The 21,213-nt window shown below is 49.8% G+C and overlaps 1 protein-coding gene, 3 non-coding genes and 2 pseudogenes across 11 annotated transcripts in view; 5 read left to right on the top strand and 1 right to left on the bottom strand.

The window, feature by feature from the left end:
- The window catches only part of LOC147622177 (uncharacterized), a 157,326-nt gene that overhangs the window by 83,513 nt on the left and 52,600 nt on the right, over nt 1-21,213 (bottom strand). The gene's annotated exons all lie outside the window — the stretch shown is intronic.
- On the top strand, nt 667-10,026 carry LOC147622180 (uncharacterized; annotated as a pseudogene). The gene has a single exon (XR_015269659.1). The product of XR_015269659.1 is annotated as an uncharacterized LOC147622180 (transcript).
- Nucleotides 3,216-10,026, top strand: LOC147622181 (uncharacterized; annotated as a pseudogene). The gene has a single exon (XR_015269593.1). The product of XR_015269593.1 is annotated as an uncharacterized LOC147622181 (transcript).
- On the top strand, nt 12,191-12,274 carry TRNAL-UAA (transfer RNA leucine (anticodon UAA)). Its single transcript has one exon. It is a non-coding gene; the product is annotated as a tRNA-Leu (tRNA).
- On the top strand, nt 12,276-12,352 carry TRNAR-UCG (transfer RNA arginine (anticodon UCG)). The gene has a single exon. It is a non-coding gene; the product is annotated as a tRNA-Arg (tRNA).
- TRNAH-GUG (transfer RNA histidin (anticodon GUG)) lies at nt 12,424-12,496 on the top strand. Its single transcript has one exon. It is a non-coding gene; the product is annotated as a tRNA-His (tRNA).

Raw genomic sequence — 21,213 nt, forward strand, 5'->3', positions numbered from 1 at the left:
GCTTTGTTTCTTTTTGATGATGCTTCCACAGATAACTTTATATCCGTACAGATGGCTGCCGCCATAGGTCTCAATGTGGAAGACATGGGAATGCAAATGAATGCAGATGCCGCCTTTGAGGGCAAACAGGTTGATGTAACTCCGGTCATTGGTAAGCTCCGTGTACATATACAGGACTACCTCGACCATGAGAGTTTTTTAGTGGCTCCTCTTACAGGTTGTGATGTTTTGTTGGGGATGCCCTGGCATCACCGTTTAGAGCCTATTAAGGCTTACAAAGAGAAGAAAATCAGCTTTGTACATAGAGGCCGTGAGCACTCTATAGATGCTAGTACTACTGGAAGTACCATACCTCTTGTAAGCCATGTACAAATTAATAAGGCAATAAAGAAATCAGCTTGTTCTTACTTGGTTTTTGTATGTGATACCATTGAACATTCTAGTGTTGATGTTAGTACATTAGATCAAGACAAGCTTAACTTTTTGAATGAGTTCAAAGATTGTTTTGCGAGTGCTTTGCCAGCAAGGTTGCCACCCGAGAGGCCGGAAGATCATTGCATAGATCTAATTCCCGGTAGCTCTCCACCTAATAGGCCACCATACAGGGTGAGTGCTAGTCAACAAGAAGAGATTATGGCACAGGTGAATGAATTATCAGCTGCCACAGGCGTACTCGAAGGGGGCCAGAACCGAACCCAAACAGGACGGAAGGGCACGGAGCGAGGGCGCTGAGTCGGAATTTTCCACTCCGCTAAAGAGGACGACAGAGAAGCAGGAGACGACGAACCCCTGCAACTACGTCGGGCCTCTTCCTATCAACGGAGTGAAAAAGAAAGCCAGATGGTGGTAGACTATCACGTACGGCTTTGAGGGAGGGCTTTGCCCTACCCGCCAACCACGTGTCAATGTGCCTCTACGGAAGGAATATCGACGCTAAGGTTTCGCAATCGGATTTTTGGAAACAGAAAAACATGGGTTTCCCGCGATCTAAAGCAAGTTGTTGGGGTAGAGAGCCGTATGCGCGGCGACGTGCTCGTATGGTTCGGAGAGGACTCAGCGTACACTGATCCTGTTGATTGGTGGAAAAGCTTCACTCCTTATTCCAAATATGCTTTTTCAGGAGTATCATGATTTGCCGTCCAAATGGTTTTGTACGAAGTATCTATTGGTCCCATTATCATTACTGCACCAACCTGTGTAGGTTCTCGTAATTTCAGTGAGATTGTCATAGCGTAAGAGCAGATATGGTTTCGCATTCTCTTGTTCCCCGTATTGATTCTGTTTTTTATCTCTTGCCTAGCAGAAACTAATTGAGCTCTGTCTGATCCACCAGAAGCAGAAGCTGAATCAGTCGCGGGCTATAATGCGGAATATCTCTTAATGGGATTTGCTCCTTTTCTTTCAGGAGAGTATGCTAATACGATCTTAATGAGGTGCGGAGCCTTGCATCCGACATTCGTTGGGCTTCCGCTCTCTGCAGGAGCCAGCGTCCCCTCAAGGGCCTTGTGCAGTAAACCCCTCCGGGCGACGATCCGAAGACTAGTAGGTCCCGCGAAGCTTTCGAAGAGGGGTAGCCTGGTGTGTAAGCACAGCAATGAACCGCGAACCCGTCGGACGACCTATCTAAGATTAGGGGGATATCTCAAGTGGTTATCCCGTAACTCTTCCTCAGACCTATACTATCGAATGCTCATATGGGAAAGTGCGCTCTTAGGTCTGGAACCAGGGAGGGTTGCTCCGAGAAATCCCTTCTCGTCCCCTCCAGGGGGTGCGGACACACCTGCACGGATTACAGGCGACGGCTACAAAGATGGCGGGGAAGGAAACAGTACCCGACATCCAGGGATGAATGTAAACTCATTGGACAGGGGTAATCATTCTGGTCCTGGGAGAGAAAACTCACCAACAGTGGTAGACACTAGTCTGAGAGGCGCGAAGCACTACGAATCACTGAGACAACGGCGGGGCACAAAGCGCACCCATGTACTCAGAACTGTTGCGGACGAAAGACTGCTACTGGCGTCCCATGAGCAAATTGAGTCTGAACCAGGCGACTTAACCCCCAGCGAAGAGGGCTCATTTCTGAAAACTTGTTCGTTAAAGGGGATCTTTTTGGAATGGTCGGAGAGAGACTCGCCGCGCCTCTTGCCAGGCGCCTTGCTCGAGCCCGCGGGAGAAGTGATGGTACTGCTTATTTCTAAAAAATCGTTCTCGGAAATCGCATTTAGGGCCTTTTCCATAAATTCCTCTTCGGACCGACGATTCTTTTGCAAAAAACGGGCTTTGTTCTCGAGTTTAGACCGCTCACGGTAGTAGCACCGAGGGACAAGATCATTTAGGGGGCGATAGGGGCGGTACCCGAATCTATTTACGAGCCCCAGTTTCTAGACACATTGCACGGATTCCGTCCGGGTCGAGGCTGCCACTCGGCCCCGAGACAGATCAAAACAGAGTGGGCTGGAACCTCTTGGTTTTTGGAATTCGACATTAGGAAGTGTTTTGGCACCATCGACCGACATTGACTCATTTCAATCTTGAGAGGGGAGATCAACGATCCTAATTTCTTTGGCCTTACTCACAAACCGTTTTCCGCCGGACTTGTAGGGGACGAGAGGGGTGGCCCTTCCTCCAGGGTCCCACGGGACAGTGTACTATCACCCCTACCATGCAATATTTACTCACATAAGCCCGATCGGGAGATAGAAAGGATCCGGCAAGAGCACGAAACTCCGGAGGCTCAGGAAGGAAAATCGGTTTTCTTTGGGATGACAAGTCAGGAGAACTAGAGAAACTCTGGGAAAAAAGCAGGCTTCAACTCTCCTTCAATAGGCAACAAAGCCATCGTGGGGGTAAAACGCATCCGACGTAAAGCGTTTTCTCCCCGGACCTCCGTCAGGAGGTCCAATAGATTCCCCGGGAATCTATCCCAGACCCCCGAGATTGGGGGAATTGCTTCGCACTTTCCTGGCTTCGCCCCTTCCTGCTTCCCCTTCCTCCCTGACCCGGGAGGGGAGCGGCCCCCTACCCTCTTCCCTTTTCTGTTCCCCCTTCCAACGCTAGGAAGCGTTTTCCGCCCCTCGGGCCTCCAGGCCAAGGCAGAGCCAAAGCAAAGCCTTCGCGCCTTCATTCGTAAAGCCAACGGTTTCACCTTGAAATGAACAAAGGCCAGAGATAGAGAACTCTACGCGTTCTCCACGAGAAACCACCGTGGCCTGATGAAGCTGGACGGGGAGGCGAGACTAGCTATCAGGTTGGGACGTAGACGCCTGGCTCGCGAGCAGGGGCTATCCTCCGTGGACTCCGATGACCCAGACTTCATTAGGATCCGTTACGTTTGATATGCCGACGACTTCTGACTGGGAATCGTTGGTCCCGTAGAGTTGATAATGAAAATCTAGGAACGTATCACTCACTCCCCATAATCTGACCTGAACCCTGAGACAGGCTCCGCAAAATTCGCAGAAATAGCTGCAGGGACGATAGAATTCCCTGGTACGATCATTCGGGGAGTCCCGGCTTCGAATACTCCCCCACGATTTCCGCGAGAGCTGGAGAAGCGTCGGAGAGTAAAGCACCGTATCCATCTCACAGCTCCCTACTAACGCTCCGCTATCCATTCCAAGTCAGAGGACCCAGGGAAGAGTATCCTGGTCTGGTAGCCAACGAAGAAGAGAAGAGAAACGGAAAGTTTACGGGACGCGGGGCTTTAACTAGCGGAGACTCCGAAAACAGCAGGGGTCAGTCCCCAGGGGAGCGTCTTACGAGAGACCGCCAGGGACACCCGGCAAAGATCAAGAGAGATCTCGCATAGCCCAGGTCGGAGCGACATGCCATCAGATGTTCAATAGGCAGTCTCATGATCGGACGAATCGTTGAGCGTCCGGATGTCTTCGTTGGAGACTCTCAGAGCGCTAGGAGGTCGGAGAGGCCAAAAGGGACGGGGGCACTGGGAACAGACAGGATCTCTCAGCAAGTTACTCATACGGATCTGGGCGCTCATGAGGAGAATATTCTAGAGACTTCGGGATTGAGATATCATTAGCCAGAGGAGGGCCCGTCCAACCCACGTGGCCCGCTTGACGAACGTCAGCGACGAAGACATCGTCAATTGGTTCGCGAGCGTCGCGAGAGGTTCTTTGTCCTACTATAGGTGTCGTGACAACCTTTATTAAGTCTGAGCGATTGTCGACTACCAGATTCGCTGGTCCGCTATATTTACCCCCGCCCACAAGTACAAATCCTCGGCGCGAGAGAGAACCCCAAAGTACTCCAAAGACTTACATCTAGTAAATGGGGAGGGCGAGACCCTTGCCAGGTTTCCCAACAGCATAGAGCCTAGGAAGCTTAGACCAGAGTTCCTGACGGGAAAGAGTCTGAACAAGGGGGGCGCATACGAGACCTTAGATCAGGTGTACATATGATATTCCGAAAACGTGACCATCGGTCTAAACCATTGCGCGGTAAGGGGGGTGTGGGGAGGGCCTGGTGCAGATGCGCCATATACGCAAGTTGACCTGGCTTGAATATTATTTCGGTAATAAAGTGGTTTCGAGGGGAGGCCGAAAGTAAATCTCGACGCATCCAACGCTTGGCGTTTTCCCCCCCGCGGAGCGTCCTTAAAAACGGTATTTTCTAAAGAGAGCTTTTAAGCAAACCTTCGACCCTCCTTTTACGACAGGTTGGGGAACCTTTGATTTGATGGTAGCCAACCCACTTTAATGCTATCGCATTCTCTCTGGGTTAAAACCTAAAGGGAGAAAGTGTGCTTATCAGCACAAACCCGGCTTTCAGCTGCCCTTTCTGTAGGTTGAGCGGCTTCAATCTCTCCCTCCATTCAAGGGCTCCCGTTGGAAGTGCCTACAGGAACTTTCTCGGCCTTTGACCGCCCACCCCTCGTTGTTCTCCCGGGGACTCACTCACTTTAGAGATTTTTCTCTGTCTATGCGGGCTCTAAGCCTTGCAGGCCAGCCTGAACTGTAAGTCGATCCCACTCTGTGCCAATCACCACCGAGACATCCATGCGAGAGAGAGATCGGATTCGAAGACCTAAACGTTGCATTGGTTGGAGAGGAGGAAACTCAATATTCCCGGGACGGAGCCGTATGACGCGAGAGTGTCACGTACGGTTCTTTGAGAAGGGTGTGGATACACCTATCGGGCTAAGGGCCACAGAGCCGCGCCCTCACTCTCCTAGTCTATGTACACCGCCTTTCCTGGGAGGTTGGCCACCCATTTTAGATCTTCCTAGTTTCCAGGGAACCCCGGGCTCAATCTGGTTTGGTATAAAGGTTATTTTCTTTCCGTTCGTATATATATGGGTTCGCGCAGCATCTCTATGACATTGTTATGATTAACCAATGAGACTTGGACGGAAAGTCTTCCCACCTTTATCATTAGCTCGGGTAGTTTCTGTATTCGGCGTTCCAGTAGCCTTTGACTGGCTACCCCAATGAATTGAGCATACCATGATGTTGAACATCATAATGGGGTTCTGGTCGGGAGAAAACGGCGTCCAGACCCCTCTGCCACGCCGATGGAAATTTCGTAAATAGAATGGCCTTCTTTGCGATCGTCCGATCGATGCTTCTTCGGGGATGGGAGCACCGACCGGGAAAAGAAAAGGAAGAAAGAACCGATACCCCAGCTACTGCGGTGACTCCCAGCGGTATCACGAGCCTGAACTAGGACCGATCAAACCACAGAGCACCACGGATCGTACTGAATGTTATTTTTATGATAAATATGGGCCAAAAATTGGGTTGAAACGCAATTACTTCTCGAAGAACCCGCGGATTGGTCTTTTGACGTATCCCTTGTCTCTCTCCTCAGACTTCTCCTTGTCTTCAATTCGTCATTTTAGTGGTGACGCGTCCTCTCGAACTGAAAAACAAATCAAGGAATTGAGAGATAAGGCGAAGAAAAGAACGCAAGATATAATGGAAAGAACCAAGGAGAAGATTAAAGAAGCGAGAGAAAAAGAAAAAAAGGGTCTTGCCCGTGACGAGCCAATATCGTAGGAGCGGGATGCGCGTTCTTCCCGTGACTATTCGTACTGTCAATTCGTGACTATGACTATTCGTGCTGTCAATTCGTTATCATTCGTGTTGTCAATGAGATGGTGACATTTCAGTGTTCAAAATACTCGTTAGGTGGTTCCTTGGGAACCCCCATTTTCGGGGCTTCAAACATTTCCGTGAAGTGAAAAGATTGCGGGTGGAAAGAAAAGTGCAAAGTAAAGTGCCATGTGACAAGATTGCGGGTGAGAAGAAAAGTGCAAAGCTGGATTCGCAGATTATGGCCGGGAGATACTGCCTTCTTGCATGATCCTTCTGATCAGGAATTCTTATGAAATTCCAGCATTCAATGTACTTTTTAACGCTTTTACAAACAAAGATTATCGTATAATAATCCATGAATATTCGAAAAAGCGTAGCCATTCATATTACACCTTTTACTTAATAACCACCTGCGAATTGATGACCTCCTTGTGGGGTTGGTAGCGATCGAACGATCAAAGGCGTTGTACCAGCTGTATTTGCACTTTCTCTGTTCGGTGCTTTTGTCGTTAGCACTCTTTTGTTCATTAATCAAGCGTGTTCGTTCCGTCCGGGCATCCTAGTAAGACGCGGAACACCCGATCCCATTCCGACCTCGATATGTGAAAAGCGTTTTCTGCCATATGTACTGATAATTTTCGGGAGACGTGGTTCGACAGCCCGGACCCCGGGTTTCAAATCGTATATGCGATTGCCTTCAGATGCGAATCTGGTATCGGCCAGAAACTTTTTCCTTCTTTACCAGTAAAAAAGCAAACGAAGATTATCGTATAATAATCCATGCTTAAGAATGGGAAGTAACCTCACGAGGTGAACCGGGAACAATTGGTGAGAATAGCACCCCTTTTCCGACGACGGAACAGGATCGTAACCAACTGCTTATCGGGGTGGGGTTCGGGACGGTCCCGACTGCATACTTATCGGTCTGGCTGCATACTTATCGGCCGAATGGCTTCTCGCATACTTATCTAGCGTTGCAGGTGGTGGCTTAACCATCTTGTAAGGTGCAGATCATTTGGAGTAACCCGCTCTAGTCTTTAGCGATTAGCGCGACTTATCTAGTCTTTCAGTACTCCGTCCGGATCGTACTACTTATCGGCGCGATTAACGCTACTTATCTAGTAGGTAAAGATCTCTTCTAGTGGCTAGTCCAAATCATTCATCTTATCTATTATCTAGTAGGTAAACCGGTTATCTATTATCTAGTAGGTAAAGTCAGAAGACGGTGAACCCGTCAAAGGGTTCCCGATGAAATGAAACCGGTGGGGGTTTCAGTTGGTAGCAGAAGCTAGACAATTGCTAGCGGCGGATTGACGTGGCCGCAGTCATTCGACCTCCCCATGCTATCTGAGTGGATGCACCTCACCTCACCCTTCCACTGGGCTTCCGGGGACTGGACCAATGTGATCTCGCCTTGACGTTGGCGGTCCGGCTTATGGAGAAGAGACCAAGGCCTTCTCCAACCAAGAGTCACACCTTCATTCAAATATTGCACCGCACTTGTGCCCGTTAGTTGACCTTAAATTGGAGATGAGAAAAACGTATAGTCTAATCTCGATCGAGAGATAGAGCGGCTTGGAAAGGCCGTGCGACTTGAGGGACATAAGGCAATGGTTATGGCAGCCTGGAACTCAGGACTAACGTTGTACCTACCGGCACTTCCCCTTCGGGGGCCCAAGGTCCCTCTCTCCCGGCGGGCAGGGTAAGTGCCCGCGGCACCCACTCTGCCCGTAATCGAGGGAAGTGCCTAACGGCACTAACTCTTTAAGACATTCAAAAAGAGAAAACTGGAAGAAATGGCGAGAGGAATGGCCGAAATGAGATTCCGCAGTTTCTCCTGCGAAATCGCCTTTCAGGCTAACTTCCAGGGGCAGACGTCACTCCTAGGAGAGAGAGGGCCCCGGGGAAGCGCTTCCCCCGCCTACAGCGGGGAAGCGCGCTCCTTTGGTTATCCCTTTCAAATCGAAGTAGAGGAGCGCGCCCTGCCTCCCTTACAAGCAAGTGTCCGGGGGGACCCAACTGCCAGGGCTACTGCCATCCCAGCCTGGCGGGAGGCTCCTACCTCACCATGCGTTCCCTTGGGGAGGGTGTGAAGCTAACAGAACAATGCAAGAAGTGTATAATGCAGCATAGAACCCGCTAGGAGTGGCAAGACTACTGATCAACGCAAGTGAACTGTGCGACGACGCTTCGTAGAGACGCACCATAAAGCTGCTGTATTATTACGGGCCAGTAGGCACTCTGTTGGCGAAGAATGAACCGGAATGTGATTTGGGACACGATGGGCCTCTGCGTGCCCTGATCGGCAAATGATCACCGGAGTATAGCACAGGATCGCTTTTCCTTGTAATAAAGTCAACATGTCGACAAGGTAAACCCAATGGGCTCCCCTCGGGAGGTCTGGTCGTGAGATCAGATACCGTCCAGTGGGCAGAAGACGGTACGAAAAGCCACCGGCTTGCTTTACCGGGTAGGGTGAAATAGGCTAGGAGGTAGATAGATACATATCTATTCAATGAATCGCCGACCTGACCTTTCGAGTTGGGGGCCCGGTGCTAACTCGTATCATGAGTGACGAAACACGAAAAGACCACTCATACGATCACGCTTTCGTGCTTCGGGTGAATAATTGCGAGCAGTAACGCCACGAAGGTTGTGCGAGGGCCGGAGGCCGGGCCCGCGGCGGGACCGGAAAAGGGCCGTAAGGCCATTTCTCCTCCGCACACCTCAAACGGTTTCATGCCGGAAACCGAGGAAACTGAGGCCTTATTCCCAAGCGCGTGGCGCTTATCTCGTTTAGCCCCCCCTAATTGGAGCGGGGAACGCAGGAACCAAAAGCTTTGGGCCGGCAAGGGGCCTAGACTTCCCATTCGTCATTTGAGCCGTATGCGAGGAAACTTGCACGTGCGGTTCCATCGGGGGGAAAGCTCTTCCGGGCTTACCTATCCGAATAACCAAGATCGGATATAGCTGGTTTTCCGCGAAATCTATTGAAGTAGAGCGTATAATGTTCATGGCTTGAGGTAGAGCACTCAATGGGCTAGGGTAGCCCAAAGCTTGACCGAACCCAAGGAAACTCCGAATACGGGCCATGGGTTTGTACAGACAGACTTCGGGTGCTAAGATCCAAAGTCGAGAGGGAAACAGCCCAGATCGTACGCTAAGGTCCTTAAGCAATCACTTAGTGGAAAAGGAAGTGATCGAGCGATGACAACCAGGGGGTGGGCTTGGAAGCAGCCATCCCTCAAAGAAAGCGTAATAGCTCACTGGTCTAGCTTCATGGCACTGAAAATGTCTCGGGGCTCAAGTGACTCACCGAAGCGACGAGACCTTGAAAGAAGCTTTTTCAAGTGTCAGTAGCGGAACGTTCTGTCAATCGAGGAAGGTTGTTGGTGACAACACCCGGAGGTACCAGAAGTGAGAATGCTGACATGAGTAACGAGAAATCATGTGAAAAACATGATCGCCTGCCAGTTCCAGGGTTTCTGCGTTCAGTCAATCTACGCAGAGTGAATCGGTCCCTAAGGAACCCCGAAAGGGCAACGTCCGATGGGTACACGAAAGCAACGAAGTTGCTTTGACTACTGAACCATGCGTGTTTGTTAAACTCGTGAATTGGATGATTGGGCAGGGGGCGTAAAAGTCACCCCTGCTTTACGCAGGGTTTCAACTCCCGGGAAAAAACTTCGTGGAATTGGGAGGGCGATTCAAAATTTGAAGTGCAAAACCAACCGTACCCCAAACTGACACGGGTGAACAAGTAGGGTATACTAAGGCGCTTGAGAGAACCATGTTGAAGGAACTCGGCAAAATGGCCCCGTAACTTCGGGAGAAGGGGTGCTCTCCTATCGAAGGATTGGGAAAGCGGCACGTACCGGGGGTAGCGACTGTTTATTAAAAACACAGGACTCCGCTAAGTGGTAACACGATGTATAGAGTCTGACACCTGCCCGGTGCTGGAAGGTAAAAAGGAGAAGTGTTATAAGCTTTGAATGGAAGCCCCGGTAAACGGCGGCAGTAACTCTAACTGTCCTAAGGTAGCGAAATTCCCCGACAAAGGGGTGGTTTGACAGAGATGTTCGACAACACAATCGGGCAATATGCCGGGACATCCGTCCGGGTTTCAGTATCCAACACTCATACAGAACGGGATGAAATCAAAAAAATCCGTCGAAAGCGCGAAGCGCTTTCAACCAACCTACGGCCTATCCACGGCTGAATGGAAAATGTGGTTGGTGGCGCGGACCATCAGCAGGATAGCAAGTTGGAAATACATCGTCTTTCGAGCCCCGCGGCCGACCATTTTCGTAGCCTCGCGCTGTGCGCCCGCGAACGTAGTTCCAAGACCCAAACTTGATCCTCAACGACCACACGCCAGACATCCTTCGAGATGATGATATAGTCTGAACTTATAGGCGACTATAAGGCCATAGGCGAGGATGGCGTGGAACTGAATACCATCCATTGCCGTTTGATTAACACAATTGTGTCGCATAAGTAGCGACCTGCATGAATGGTGTACACAGTAGGTTATGCCAGCCTTCTAAGTAATTATTAGGTTTTAGGCCACATTACATGCGGGAACACTTTAAAGATCTAAGTGCGCTTGTCCCCAAAGACTTGGATATGACACAATGGACGATCCGCAGGATTGGGGAATGAAAAAGCATGCACTCGCTCCAGATTGGAAAAACATCCAGACTGGATAGCAGAGGTCCAATCCCCAGAGACTTTACGTGGAGCACCCAGGCTTACCGCTATGGCTCATTTTTTCGGAACCAAGAAGGAGGCCCGGGTAAAGAGAAAGTCCAAGCTAAACCAAAAGGTTTAGCGAGACTTACAGGTAACGACTGCCCCGCTGTCTCCAACATGGACTCAGTGAAATTGAATTCTCCGTGAAGATGCGGAGTACTAACGGCTAGACGGTAAGACCCCGTGCACCTTTACTATACTTTTGCAGTGACATCCTTGATTTAATGTGTAGGATAGATGGGAGGTGATGGCACGCAATGTCGCCACCAATCTTGAAATACCACTCTCTCGTCGTTGGATGCCTAACTGCCGCTGCTGTCAGAAGCGGGATATTGCAAGGTGGGTAGTTTATCTGGGGCGGATGCCTCCCAAAGAGTAACGGAGGTGTGCGAAGGTAGGCTCAAGCTAATATTCTGACAGCTTGTGAGCGTAATGGTATAAGCCTGCCTGACTGTAAGACTTACTTGTCGGACAGAGACGAAGGTCGGCCATAGTGATCCGGGAGTCCCGTGTGGAAGGGCTCTCGCTCAACGGATCAAAGGTACGCCGGGGATAACAGGCTGATGACTCCCAAGAGCTCTTATCGACGGAGTCGTTTGGCACCTCGATGTCGACTCATCACATCCTGGGGTTGAATAAGGTCCCAAGGGTTCGGTTGTTCGCCGATGAAAGTGGTACGTGAGTTGGGTTTAGAACGTCGTGAGACAGTTCGGTTCCTATCTACCGTTGGTTTGCCGAGAACTGCGAGAAGCTTACCCTAGTACGAGAGGACTGGGTTGGGTCAACCTATGGTGTTCCGGTTGTTGTGCCAGTAACAGCGCCGGGTAGCTAAGTTGGTAGGGAAGAACCGCTGAAAGCATCTAAGCAGGAAATCCTTCTCTAGACAAGTTCTCCTACCAAGTGAAAGAACATCACTTCGATAGGCGAGAGGTGAAAGCGCCGCGAGGACGATGGGCTTCCTCGTACCAATCTATTTCCAACCGAAAAAAAAAGAGATAGTAATAATAATAAAAGGAATAACTTGGACGGCGGGTCCCGTGTCTCCGGGGGCTATACACAAAACCATGCTATGTGAACACACCGGTGATTCGAAGAGAAGGCAAAACAAAAGGATTGATAAACACGAAAAAGCGCGACCCCGAGCCAGCTACAGAGTGCTGCTGCTCCGGGTCGACATGGTCGCCTCAATCCCTCCCGCCAAGAACCCTCGGTAAAGAACCGCTCAAAGGGTCTGGCCGAGCCAGAGCAAGCTCCGTCTAGCGGAGCCGGGGTGTCTAGAGAAGAAAGTGGCGGACGAGGGCCCGAGTGGGTCGGGCAGAGCAGCAAGAGATTCTGATCCCCGCCCCACATTCTCTCTCAAAAGAGCTTTGCTTCCCCCGTTTGCTCACTTGGTGAAAATGGTAAACACGACAGACTTAAAATCTGTTCCATTTCAAGGGTTATCGGTTCGAGTCCGATAGTGAGCATACCTGCTTGGTGGAATTGGTAAACGCGACAGACTTCGAATCTGCTCCAGGTTATCGGTTCGAATCCGATAGCGGGTACGGACGTGTCTGAATTGATTTCAAGGGCGGGCCCCTTCTAAATCTGAAGGGGCGGGGAGCTAGCCCTGGGGGCGGGTATAACTCAATGGGTCAGAGTGTCAGATTGTGAATTTGAAAACACGGGTTCGAATCCCGTTACTCGCCAAAGACACGTCATCCCAAGCCTCTACCACCCTCTTGTTGAGTATAGAAATATACCTTTCAGATTCTATACTTACGACCTATAGTGTTCTTGCCTAAAATAGTAAGATTACCGTCTATGAAACGTTTTCTACGTCTGAGATCTTTCCGCCCATTAACCAAGAAGCTCGGATCTGATGCTCGTTGGTGATTCACACGGGGGACTTTGGCAGGAATCCAGCTCCCGCTTCGGGGAGTAATGCCGCGGAGCCAGGAGGGTCGAGAGGGTAGGATGACGAATCTCGATTATGGCCGCCCTTACCTATGGGGACTGCGATATGGCGTAGGACCGTAACGAGTACGTCGACTGGGTCCCCGGCCTAGTCAACTTGCTGCCATACCGCCAAGCCAATTTAAATGGTTCGAGCCCGCTCGCCCTTCAGAGCTGCTGCTGATCACTTCTTTTCGCTCTTGACCTGTATGACAGCTGCAAGGACGATACTTAACCCCGAGCACGCTAAGGGCCTGCCTGAGCCTCCCCCTTGCCGGGGTTTCATGGTAGATCTCAGGTGCCTTCGGTCGTTTTCCCTGGGCTATGAAGACCGATGATTCTTAAGTGTTTTGCTTGGCAAAGGCGCAGAGAATCGATATTCGGGAGCTTTCTTTTCTAACTCAAGAAGCGGCTTTAGGCATCTCTACGTCTCGCCACATCATCTTTTCTGTGTTTCCGAAATCTCCGATAGCGGTATTAATAGATAGCGGTAGCTTCCCTGTACTACGGGCAACTCGGTCGTAGCTCCTCGGGTTGGTTTGGAGTTGTTTCATTACCCACTTCTGAGGTGGTCTAGCCGCCTGAGTTAATTAACCAAGGTAAATGTTGCGAGTTTCACGGTGATATGACAAGGCTACCTTGCTCCTGGACCCGTTGCAGGGCCAGACTCTCAGTCCGGATTCGAGCCCATCGTGCTGCCGAACTACGTCGAGAGTCCTCGGCTTTGAACCCTGGTTGATAGCCATTCCGGGTTCCTTAACTCTAATATCGTTTGAATCGTAAATATCATTTTGTGCCTTTGACCCTCACCATGTCTACCTATATCTGCCTCCCAAGCAGCGTGTCTGAGATCCTGATGCCCACTATGTACTTGCTTCCAAGTAAGTGGGTAGGTTTGATGTCCACGTGCCTAATATCCACCCGGCATACAGGTCCCTTGATTACGAGAGCTAATTAAAGGAGTTACTTTCTGCCCCCCTCACTCCGGACCCTTCTGCTTAAACCAATCCGTGTCCATTAAACATGTTTCGCGTCCGCATCCATAAAGTAAAGTTCCTATCAGCGAGATTCGGCAGGTTCTGCCGGGCGGGCATCCACTACTGGCTTTGACCCCAACGCATCTTACCGTTAGAAGGTGTAATTAGTTCTGGCGGAAGCCCCGCCAATCAAAGGGAAAGGGGAAGAGGCTGACGAGCCAAAATCCAGTATCAAAGGGAAAGGGTCAAACAATTTAACCCAAATCACTATATTTATAACGCGAAGCGATCACCTTTCACTAGGTCATGGTCACTAGGTTACCATTCTATTTACTCAATTTCCCCATAAAGGTTCGAGTCCCGGATGGTCATTTCGATTGGGCAAAGTCAACAAGGAGTCAAGATTGCCTCAATACCCCGGTCCCTTTTTCCGCTTGCAGAATTGCTTGAATAAAAAAATAAATGTGTTGAATTTCTTCAAGAGCCAAAATCCAGTATCAAAGGGAAAGGGTCAAACAATTTAACCCAAATCACTATATTTTTAACGCGAAGCGATCACCTTTCACTAGGTCATGGTCACTAGGTTACCATTCTATTTACTCAATTTCCCCATAAAGGTTCGAGTCCCGGATGGTCATTTCGATTGGGCAAAGTCAACAAGGAGTCAAGATTGCCTCAATACCCCGGTCCCTTTTTCCGCTTGCAGAATTGCTTGAATAAAAAAATAAATGTGTTGAATTGAAAAAAATTGAGTAAATAGATCTGGATCAACAAACTGTTCCCCGGAATCCAGAGCGATCACCGTTCTTTCATCTCTTTAATTCCGCGGGGACACATGACCGGCCGGAACCGCCGGGACCTTCAGTCCCAATCTATTTACTCAATTTCCCTTTCCGCAGTTTATAGTCAGGTCAGCCGGGACTTGTGTCTCCAGGTCTAAACACTTGACGACTTCTCGGGCTAGGAACTGCCATGAATGCTGGAGACTGCCCTGGGTATAAAGCACCGAGGATAAGACACAGATTGTACCTTTTCTTTTAGTCGACTTGAAGGACCTTTAACTCCCATGCATATGGAGAAGAGAGAAAAAGGGAAAAAACCGAACAGACTTAGAAGATGATGTTATTAGCGGAATCCCATCTCAGTGGTCTCACCCTATGTTCTCTGTTGGGAAGCATTATTCCTTCGGTTTCTCTCGATTTCGGAATACGACGGATATGAATCACTGGTCTGTGCGCTTTTTTGACGACTTTCTTGTATTTTTCGGTTTCTCGGACATGATCCGATAATTCCACAGCCAAATTTTAATTTGTGGAAACTATTCGATGGCTTCCCCATTCAAACATCAATTTCATTATAGGTATAGATGGTACTCTCTTATCTTTAGCAGTCTCGACCATGTCTTCAATTCCCATTCGCATTTTAGTAGGTTGGTCCAGTATCGAAGGTTTTAAGAAAGAGTATATAATAGCATTTTCAATTGGTGAATCTTTTACGATCGCTGTGTCTCGCATGCCGGATACTTCACTCCTTCATGTTTTTTTCGAAAGCGTGTCAATCTTTATGTCGTGCGGAGCTGAGCTTCTGATATTCGCTGGGATAAGGCCCTCTGCGGGCAGGAGCCTTGTGCAGTAAACCTCTCCGGGCGGGCTAGGGTCGAATTTGGATAGTCCCCGCGAAGCTTTCGGTGAAGGGTAGTCTTGTGTGTAAGCATAGCATTTTTCGTTGAATCCGTCAGATGACCTATTTGGAATTGGCGGGGAGTCTTCTGCTGAATGGGTACCTCGCGAGACTTCGCCCCGCCTACTCGAGTATTGTACGGACATGCAGAAAAGGGTGCTCCCGGGTGGAGGAGTTTAGCTGCGAAAAAACCTTTTTCGTCAAGTCTAGGGGGTGCGGACACACTTGCGCGGATTCCGGGTGACGGCTACAAGGGTGGCGGGGAAATAGATTGTACCCGACGCCCGGGGATGGACGTAGACTCGTCAGCTACCGATTGAGTTGACAGGGATAATCGTCCTGGTCTCGAGAGAAAGCCTGGCAGGTCGGTTTCAGGAAGCCGTCTGTAGGAGAAGTCGCTGAAACAAAATAGAAGACCGACCCGTTCAGTGTAGTTACGGGCAAAAGACTGCTCTTGGCAGCCGGAATCAAATCCGAGCTGGGTAATTCCGAAACCCGGAGGGCTCAGAAAGGAAAACGACGTTTGATTCAAAAAAAAAGAACGAAATTGGGACGGACGTTTGAAGGGGAGGTCCTCACCGCACCTCCGTACAAGTGCGTACGGGTTCAGGCCCGGCGTCCCCAAGCCAAATAAGCCGGGAGAGCTCGGACCGCTCGCAGTAATAGCGCCAAGGCCGTAAGTTAAGAGGCCATAAGACAAGTAATCGAATAGATAGATAGATAGATAGATGGATATCTATTCTGTACTGAATCTGACTTGCCGGAAGTGCTATGATATGATCGATCGGCACCGCCTAATTTCCATATTAGAGAAGGGGACTGACGACACGGGGTTTTTCAATCCAGTACACAGAGGCTGGACTCTAGTTAGAGAGGGGCGGGCGGACCCAAAGCGAAAGGAAAGCGTCCTATCGCCCCTACTATATAGCATCTACCTCCATAAGCCAGATCGCGAAGATTCGGCTAGGGAGCAAAACGTCGGAGAGCCGAGAGGATCCGGAGTACAAGAATATGGTCGATCGGAACAACCTACGATGACTGGGGCTAGACGACGAGGAAACGCCCCTAGCCGCGCGCGAATCAGGGCGTAAACGTAAAGCCAGAAGGCAAAGCCGTGTGTGTAACCGACACGTCGCTTGCTTATTATCTGTCCCACGGACAAAAAGGATCTGGACTGAATAAATAGGGCGCGAAGCGACATGCTGACGGCTTGCTTTCCACTGGGCATCGCCCCAGCGGAGAGGTCGGGCCGCGGGCCCAAATTGCCTGCCTGAGAAGCGCAATGGGATAAATTGCGTTCTCGGAGTTCCCGGCCATTTCGCGTGGTAAAGGTCCCGGGATAAAGTGCTTATCAGCACGAAATCGGCTTTCAGCCGGGGCGAAGGCGGGAACGCGAAGCGCGGACGCGCATTTCAAGAATACAACGCGTCGGATGCGAGGAAGCTTGCTGAGACCCACAACCGGTCCTCCAGCTTCAGACGCACCGCATGCGCAAGCTGGTTCGACACGCGTTCGATGATATATATATACGCACATACATGAGATATATCGGTTCTCTATAAGAAAGGGGAGCGCTTGCGAGGCTTAAGAGCCCTACAGGCCCTCTCTGGACTGCAAGCAGATCCCATTGTTCGCTTCGCGAACAATTTAGGTGAACCGCTGAACACCACCAAGATATCCATGCCAATGAAATAAAGTTTGGGGCGGAAACAATTGTCGTGAAGGAATGGCAAGGGCCGACTCATCAGCTATCTCGAGACGGAGCCGTATGATGCGGGAGTATCACGTACGGTTCTTTGGGAAGGGATTGGGTACCCGCCTTTTCTTGACTTACCGCCCTTCGTGGGGCGATAAAGCGGGGGACCTATCCTTGACTCTCCTATTACTATAGGGGTACGGGGTTCTAGACAAAGAAAAATACGAGCGGCACATTAGTTTCTCTCACATACCCCGCCTGGATCTGTCTTCATGCTCTTAGCTATCTTATTGATTTTTTTTTAGACGGGAACTATCGATTTGCATATATCATTAACCACAGAGTTTAGTGAATGGCGCTAAATCTTGCCATGGCTCGCCTTTCTTGCTTCTTTCCCTGTAAAAGTGCCTATGGTATCAGTTCATATTCGGTTACCCGAAGCTCATGTAGAGGTACTTACAGCTGGATCTGTAATCTTGGCAGGAATTCTTTCAAAATTGGGAACCTATGGTTTTTTAAGATTTTCTGTACCCATGTTTCCCGGAGCGACACTTTATTTCACTCCTTTTATTTATACTCCAAGCGTGATTGCCATTATATACACTCTCCTGACTACCATAAGATAAATCGATCTGAAAAAGATTATTGCCTACCCTTTAGTAGCCTATATGAATTTTGTAACTATTGGTATGTCTAGTCGGGCGGCCGTAAGGTCACCTATAGTTATGAACACACAAGGCCAAAACCTGTATGCCGGGCGTGCGACCAATTAACCTCCTAACCATAGGGCAGAAAGCGTAGCATGTCGTAGAAGCAGCTTGATTGAATTTAGCAGGAAGTACTTGTGCTGGATGCGGGGCCTTAGAGGAGAAAATACGTTGTTTCATTTTCTGCTTTTCTCCTCAAAAGGCAAGGAGGGTGGAGTAGGTGAGGGGACTTCGCTAGCTCTACGAACGAAAATGCGCAGCACTTTATTGGCTCTACGGAGTAAGAATCAGTTTACCCTCTTCCCTTCGGTTGAGTGGCTAAAGCCCCTGAAAAAGGCATAGCGTTCTCTGGGCTCGGAGAGGAAAACTCAAAGTTCACAACGCGCCTTAACGCATTCTCTTCTATCCCCGCCATCTTCCCGGATTGCCCGATAGTATCCTGCGAGTCCGCTAACGTCAAGCGAGTCGAGCCTGAATTGGCGAATTGGAGTCGTTTCCGGAACAATACTTCCTACAGCTAACACGTGTCCAGCACGCGTGGGAAGACGCGCGAACGTAAGCTGTTACACTCCCCGCCAGCCATCGAGACTAAGTGCTAAGGCCACAATTGGCAGGGGAGTGGATTACTCATTTCATTGGGGACGGATGGGGTGCACAAACGACAACTCTAGGCGTCGCAGCCTATAGGTGACACCGGCGAGATTCAGCTGAGCGGCGAACCCTTCATTCATTCTTTCACGAATGAAGTTCTTCTCTTTATTCATGTCGCCAACCCGCAAGCGGTCCAACTCCGCTGCGCGTTAGTATTCTGAACGCTATGCGTTCCTTTTCGTGAACCCTTGGGCGCTGTGCCCAGATAAGAGAGGTTTTGGAGGAACGCGAAGATATGGATAGAATCCACACATAAATGTCTCTTTTTATTTCGATGTATATGTATATACTTTCCCCTTGCCAGGAGGAAAGATTTTCAGTATTTTGAACGCGTTCAAAATACTATCAGCCTCCATTCGCTTTGCGAGGGGCGCGCGGCGCGTAGCTGGAAGTCAGAAGCCCATAGTACCTGCCCAACTCCCACTAAAGGACCGTGCGAACGGAAAGCGCTGAACGATTCGGCGGAAGGGAAGGGGCCTATGTATCTGCATGACCCTCGCAGATCTTACTCCACGCCATTTGCGCGCGGAGCCAATCTCCACGGATCCCCTAGCGGATGTGTCTGCCACCACACAGAATGGGATTGATACTTGTGCGAACCTTTGGGTTTCCAGCCCTCGTAACAGCAATAGAACTACATGCCACAGTATTACCGGCTTTCCGTGTAACATAGGTTCATGGGTTACTGTCCACCCAAGAGTAAGCCAAAATACAGGATTGCGGACACCCGGCCCTCCCCTCCCTCCTGATAGGAAGGCCATTGACGGCACAATCCTATTCGAGTTAGAGGCTTTCGGGATACGCCGTCATTGCATCCGGTTCCAGACCCTTCATTTAGTAAGTCCACATAAAGCCTTACGCATCATCGGGAGCACCTTTCCCTTTGGAGTACCCAATGGTACATAGAAGGTGACTTTAGCCAGCCAGCCTGTTTTTCAACGCGATGAACCATGGTGTATCGTGTGGCATTGTACGAATAATTATTCGAGACGAGAAAGTTTGTTTTCAATTTCATCCAAACCGGTTAATGCGGGAGATTCACATATGCGTGCGGAGGGAAAGAATCCAACTTCCGCCCTTTATTTTCGGGAAGAGGCAGAAGGGAAAAAGTAGGTTTTCTGGAGAACCTTCGGTTCAGAATATGGGCCTCCGGCCCCGGGAAAGCGCTACACGCTTTCTCTCTCTAGGGGGCTACGACGGATTCAAGTCGGAAATATTTCGGAAGGATACATGCCAACCATGGATAGAAAGCGGGCGGCTTTATGTTCAAAGTGTCACCCGAGCGGGGGTTCATTCCGCAGATCTCGGGTACTACCATCAATTGGAAGCAGAACAACCCAATAAGTGGAGTTAGAGAGCCGTATGATAGGTAACTATCTCGTACGGTTCGGGGAGGAATCGGCGTACTCCGATTAAGGGGGGAAGATTTCACTCTATCAAACATACAGGGAATTGAAGGTAGCATTTTGCCCACGTCAAGTCATGGACCGGTTCTTTTAGCCCCTTCCTCATGCGTTGGTGCTCCATACGACTGATATAAGACTTGACCTGTTAGGTATTACGGAGGTCCAGCAAGCACCATGCCAAATTTCTCCACCATTCCATTACTTTCTACTCCAGCTAATATGAGTTTACCCGGCACTAGCAGCTCCATCGGGGAATTTCCTATTCTAGTGGGAGCTTTTTAAAAAAATAGCTTAGTGGCCACATCGGCGGCACTTGGGATGATTTTAGGCGCAGCCTATCCTCTTTGGCCATATAATCGTGTGGTTTTTGGGAATTCGAAACCCAAATTCCTCCATAAATTCTCCGATTTGAATAGAAGAGAAGTTCCAACATTTTTACCTTCCATTCCTGGAGAGGCGACCGTTAAACCACCAAGTAAATGTATTACTAAACAATGTAATCACAACATTGTAGGTGCTCGCGATGAGACGGAGGCAACTTACCTCAGTAGGGAACATAGCCTGTTGCGAAAGGAAAGAGCGAGGCCACTTTCGGCCCTCACTTTTCGACCGTGTCTCCAAAGGACAGTTGAATGGGTTACTCATGAATGCGAGGTTGGACGAGCCAATGACTCGAACGCGCTCGGTCAGGTTATTGAGCAATCGATCATATCACAGCGTTATCTCCACCATAATATGGACTCCAAGCATTTATGGCAGGGCACGGGGAGTTTCCAACTTCGATACGGAGCCGATGCTAAAAGCACAACTGGGTTTTCCGCTCGGACTGACACTACTAGTTCGGAATCTTACGTTAGTAACGTAAGCATCAGAGTTTTTGGTAGTACCGGCGAACTAGATAACCGCGGATTCGGGAATCTGGGACGGGGGACTCGTAGTATCTCTATAGATCCGGCAAAAGCCAAACACCTTACCGTGCGCCCGTAGGCTGACTGCTGAGCTTACTTCGGCAAGGTTTCTTTTTTCCGCATGAAAAGCAAGGGCCGCATAGCTCTCGCTAAAAAGGAAAACCTAGTAGTTTCGAGAGTCGGGGCCAACCATCCCCATGACGGCGTCCTTGAAGAGTTCAGAGGCCTCGTAGTGACATAGACCTAAGCGGTTAATACGAAGAGGGCCAGTCCAGGATTGTACTGTTCCCTACCAAGGCAACGGACACTTTCTTAACAAATCTGTACGCCACTCCACACGCAAGCTAGACTGGGCATACCTATTCCGTTTTTCAGTGGCAGAACAACGGGTAAAGACCTGACTGCAGCGACCGTAATGCCCAGAGTCCAGATCTGGGAGGGCGAG

This window comes from Cibotium barometz, chromosome 29 (assembly GCF_041138505.1).
Source record: "Cibotium barometz isolate CiBa-2024 chromosome 29, ASM4113850v1, whole genome shotgun sequence".
Classification (NCBI taxonomy): domain Eukaryota; kingdom Viridiplantae; phylum Streptophyta; class Polypodiopsida; order Cyatheales; family Cibotiaceae; genus Cibotium; species Cibotium barometz.